The 5,712-nt window shown below is 40.0% G+C and overlaps 1 protein-coding gene across 1 annotated transcript in view; it reads left to right on the forward strand.

The window, feature by feature from the left end:
• Window positions 1-4,775: 4,775 nt before the first annotated feature.
• The window catches only part of LOC107297512 (integrin alpha-X-like), a 38,053-nt gene continuing 37,116 nt past the window's right edge, over window positions 4,776-5,712 (forward strand). Inside the window, exon 1 of the mRNA XM_029286335.1 lies at window positions 4,776-4,792. The gene's annotated coding sequence lies outside the window, so the exon portion shown is untranslated. The remainder of the gene's footprint in view (window positions 4,793-5,712) is intronic.

A 5,712-nucleotide genomic window follows, 5' to 3' on the forward strand; every position in this document is an offset into this window, starting at 1 on the left:
CTGCCTTGCCTACCCTACAAGGTTCCATCCAAAAAAGGTGTCAGAACTCCATTCTGGGCGTTCTATGAGAAAAAAAGCCCTGTATCTATCTATCTATCTATCTATCTATCTATCTATCTATCTATCTATCTATCTATCTATCTATCTATCTATCTATCTATCTATCTATCTATCTATCTATCTTTCTGTCTGTCTGTCTGTCTGTCTGTCCGTCCGTCCGTCCGTCCGTCCGTCCGTCCGTCCGTCCGTCCGTCCGTCCATCCATCCATCCATCCATCCTTCCATCCATCATCTCTCTCACTCTCCCTCTCTATCCCTCTCTCTCTCTCTCTCTCTCTCTCTCTCCCTCCCTCTCTCTCTCTCTCCATCCATCCATCATCTATCTATCTATCTATCTATCTATCTATCTATCTATCTATCTATCTATCTATCTATCTATCTATCTATCTATCTATCTATCTATCTATCTATCTATCTATCTATCTATCTATCTATCTATCTATCTATCTATCTATCTATCTACCTACCTACCTACCTACCTACCCATCCATCCATCCATCCATCCATCCATCCATCCTTCATATCTCTGTCAAATTTAAAAACTGCCCATCTCCCTCATGGAGCGACTCTGGAGTGGTGTTCAAGTAAAATATAAGAACATAAAAGCTGCCTATAGATATTATATTAGGAGGCAATTAAACCAGGAATAAAACAATTAAAATTAAAAGTTAAAACAAGACAAAACAATTTAAGTGTGCCTGGTTTTCCGGGCCTGGTCACTGTAAATGTCTCTCCTTGCCCTCACAGGTCTGTGGGCCCAGAGTGCACCAACCATGTGGGGAATACATATATCTGAAAGGTTACTGCTTCCTCTTGGACCAAAATTTGAGACAGATTCAGCGCTTTCCTGATCAACTGCCAGGTGAGATCTAGATGCAGGAAAAATAAAACTGCAAATGTTAGAGATCAGCTATGGGGAAATACAATTTCAAATCAGGTAAACCTATCTTATAACTCAGGCATGTCAAACTCGTGACGTCACATGACGTCGCACAACGTATTGGGCCGGTTTTGCCATTGCTGGCAATGGGGTGGGCACGGCTTCCACGTGACGTGTCTGGCCTACGGGTTGGCAGTTTGACACCCCTGTTATAACTCATGGGTTTTCCATAGTCTTATGACCAGTTGCTTAACAACCATTTGAAGTTACAATGGACCTCTCCAGAGCTAAGTGTAACCCATTTTTGAAGTTACAACAGCCACAGACACACATCACATGATCATTTGATCCCATTTGGGGTATTTGGCAACTGGCACACCTTTACAGTCATTTCCGCTGTCACAGTCATGTGACTACAATCTGTGACTTTTTTTAGAACAGAACAGAACAGAACAGAATAGAATAACGGAATTTTTGCTGGTATCCAGTATTTACTTCCAGTTTCTCATCAAAAATGCCCATTGAAGAAAATGAATTCACTTAACAACCATTGTGTTTGCATAAGAATGGTCATTAAAATGGTAGTAATTTTGAATCTGGTCATGTGATGCCTCAACCGATGTTCGCAATGACTTACAATCAAAATTCCAGGCTCAATTATGGTCATAAATTGGGAACTATCTGTACTCTCCAGATGCACTGACTCTTCTGAAATAAGCGTGTGCGGTACTCTTGCAGAGTTTTACACACACAAGGATGAAGATCAGCTCATTTCAAAGAAGAACATGGGACAATTAAATGTCAGTCATCTTACCTCACATGCATGCAAACACAAACAATAATGAATCAAGTTTAGAAAGCGATTCATTTTTTTTACAGAATGAAAATTGTATATGTTATTTTATTTATTTTGTCACCTGCTTGACTATGTGCTATTCTTTTTTTTTATTTTCTTCTCTGTTGGCCTTGCTTTTATAGAATGTAGCAGACGCCCTGCTGACATCGTTTTTCTGATTGACGGTTCAGGAAGCATAAAAAATTATCAATTCTTAGAAATGAAGACCTTTATTTTTCAGGTCATGAATCGTTTTCAAAATACAAACACTCAGGTAATGTTAAGAGATCAGACTCTGGATGAAATGGTAATATTCAGAATGAAAATGTTGAGTCCCTCGCTAAAATCTGCAGTAGTATATAACAGGGCTTTTCAAGCAGTGGTACGGGTATCACCTGTGGTACATTGGCACCTGGCAGGTGGTATGCGACCATCCTAGAAAAGTGGTAGCGGGGGAGGGGAATGAGCTGAACCGGTGGCACCACTGCACAAGCCTGAGCGAGAGATGGCTGGAGCTGCAGGGCTGTCAGGGCTCAGCGGAAGTGCCAGGATCAGCGCTTCTTCAGGACTGTCAGGGCTCAGTGGAAGCACCAGGATCAGCGCCAGCCTCCAGCTGGAGCTCGGCACAGATCCTGGCGCTTCTGCTGAGCCCAGAAGAAGCGCCGATCAGCTGGAATGTTGCAGCATCTCCACGGTCTTGTGATTTACATTCAGATGCTTGGCAACTGATTCATATTTATGACGGTCACAGTGTTCCAGGGTCACGTGAAGTGACTAAAACCTGCTGCAACCACCCAGCAGACAGGGGGAATAAAAACCAAACACCCCCACCCCACCCCCACTGCCAATCCTCAACAGAAATGCTCACAACAATGGAAACCTCGGACAGGAGGAAGAGCGCGGCCGGGTGGGCAGGCAGGTGTCTTGCTCGGCTGTGGCTTGGGGGGCACTTTTTCAGTGCCATTGTAACTTCGAACAGTCACTAAGCGAACTGTTGTAAGTCGAGGACTATCTGTACTTTATCACTTTTTCCTTTTTGGGGGGGGGTCATCAAGTTTTTGACACCTTGCTAGGCGACTGGTGGTACTCGGATATTGCCATATCCTAAAAGTGGTACAATGGGTGAAAAGGTTGAAAAGCCCTGGTATATAATCATTATTCATTTTTTTACCATGCTAAAAATATGCTTTTTTCTAGTTAGGAGCTCTTTGATATTCAGTTTATGGCAGTTGCCATATTGTGTTTGCTATTCTCTTATAATGTGTACGTATGTTTAGTTTGTATGTTTTTATTGTTTTTTTATTGTTTTAAATTTATTTAGAATTTTGATTGTAATACAGGTAGTCCTCAACTTACAGCAGTTCATTTAGTGACCATTTCAAGTTACAATGGCATTGAAAAAAGTGACTTGTGACCATTTTTCACGCTTACGACTATTGCAGCACCCCTATGGTCATATGATCCAAATTCAGACGCTTGGCAACTGATTCATATTTATGACGGTTGCAGTGTCCCGGGATCATGTAATCATCTTTGCAACCTCCTGACAAGCAAAGTCAATGGGGAAGCCAGATTCATTGAACAACCGTGTTACTAACTTAACAACTGCAGTGATTCACTTAACAACATCAAATGAACAAAACTCACTTAATAAATGTCTCGCTTAGCAACAGAAATTTGGGCTCAGTTGTGGTTGTAAGTTGAGGACTATCTCTCTATATTTTTTTAATTGTAAGTTGCCCAGAATTATTGACTGAGATGGGTAGCTATAGAAAATGAATGAATGAATGAATGAACGAACGAACAAACGAACGAACGAACGAACGAACAAACGAACGAACGAATGAATAAACAAATGTGATCAGGTCACTTAGATTTGTCCCAAACTGGATTCTGGCTTTCAGGCAGGTCCTCTGAGGATAATGAAGCCTTAGTCTGCTGGGGGTGGGGACAGTGGTGGCAGGGGGTATGGTCATAAATGTGGGTGGGGCTGAATTTTGTTCAGGGGGCACTGCTACCTCTCCTCCATTGTTTCTAGCTGCCCCATTAGGTCCAACAGGCTAATCTTGCTGTGGGTTCCCTCAATTAAAGAATGACATCCTGGGGCCTTTTTGGTTGCTGTGCCTCCATTTTGAAACAACATAATCCCAGATATTAGATTGGCCTCAACCCTGCCATTTTTCCCAGAAGCTTTGAAGATCTAGATCAGGGGTAGGCAATCTTGGCTTTTATGACTCGTGGACTTCAACTCCCAAAATTCCTGAGTCAGCATAGCTAACTCAGGAATTCTGGGAGTTGAAGTCCACGAGTCATAAAAGAGCCAAGGTTGCCTACCCCTGATCTAGATGTATGCCTGAATAGTGGTGGTAAAGTTAGTTAGATCATGGGGGGGGGGGATGTTTGTTCCTAATTTATTAGATTATATTTTTCCTTGGTGGTCCTTACAGACTTTTTTTTTTTACATTGCCTGGGGTTTTGCTGCTATTTTCTATTTTTTTTCAGTACATTGTTATTTTATTCACAAAATTAAAATAACAAACTCAAAAAAGGAGGAAAAACAAAAACAAAGCAAAGCTAAAGAAGACATAAAAATGTTCATAAAAACACATAACACATAGATTGTCCCCGCTAGTTGAATACTGATAATTTCCATAATAATTCTCCCCTTTGCAAAATAGGTTCACAGTTTATTAACTTCCACAACTCTGTTTACCCAACCAATTTGACATCCAGATGTTTTAATGTGTCATTAAACACACAGTACTATAGCCAGGTGGACAACCATATAAATTATCAAATAAAAGATATTTTTTTTAAGGGGGATAATTATTTCCTTTCTTCTTCTTTCTTTCTCTCTCTTCCTTTCTCTAGTTTGGCTTGTCCCAGTACTCAGGTAGTTATCAAGAACACTTTGACTTTCTCACTTTCAAAGCTACCCCAAATCCGGGTGACTTGATTAGACCAATCAGGCAGCTGTACGGAGCTACTTACACGGCTACATATATCCAGAAAGTGGTGTAAGTATTCATTGGTTGGTTCTTTTTAATTTAACACAACATGCTGGTGTTTACTTCAGCTGCTTAATCCAGAATGCTCATTTTTACTTGCATTTAAAAGAGGATCCATGCAGGGTGTGGTTAAAAAAGAAAACAGTTGTATGATGACAACTGCTATCCTGATTTTGCGCATCAAACCTTGCAGATTTTTTTAAATCAAATTCTTCCAGTTTCCTGGGTTTTGGACCTCAATTCAAGTTATTTTACCACAACTTTAAAAATGCAATTGCACCATCATTTATGATACAGGAATGAATTTAAAGGTAGCTTTCACAATCTGCTTTCACAATCTGTTAAAGGTAGCTTTAACAATACTGGACCAGTAAAGGAATGAAATAATTTAATTTGCATTTCCTAGGAATATGTAGAGATAAGCTGACCAGCTTGGATAGATTGAACTAGATTTTTTAATAATAATAATAATAATAATAATAATAATAATAATAATAATAATAACAACAACAACAACAACAACATTAAGAGTCTGGATGAGGAAGATTACTACAAATACTTGGGTATCCTTCAAGCTGACAACATCAGGCACACTGAAGTCAAGAAAAAGATCAGAGGTGAATACATCAAGAGAGTGAAGAAGATCTTAAAATCCAAACTCAATGGAGGAAATACTATAAAGGCAATCAACACCTGGGTAATTCCAGTCATTAGATACACAGCTGGAATAGTGGACTGGACTCAAGCAGAACTAAAAGCAATGGATAGGAAGACCAGAAAAATAATGACAATGAATCATGCCCTTCATCCACAAAGTGATATTGACAGACTTTATCTACCAAGGCAAATAGGTGGGCGTGGAATGCTGCAAGTACATCAGATGGTTGAAGAAGAAAAAATGGCTTTGGAAGAATATCTGAAGGACAATG

The sequence above is a fragment of the Protobothrops mucrosquamatus genome, unplaced genomic scaffold (genome assembly GCF_001527695.2).
Source record: "Protobothrops mucrosquamatus isolate PMUCROS unplaced genomic scaffold, P.Mucros_1.0 scaffold3350, whole genome shotgun sequence".
In the NCBI taxonomy this organism is placed as follows: Eukaryota; Metazoa; Chordata; class Lepidosauria; order Squamata; family Viperidae; genus Protobothrops; species Protobothrops mucrosquamatus.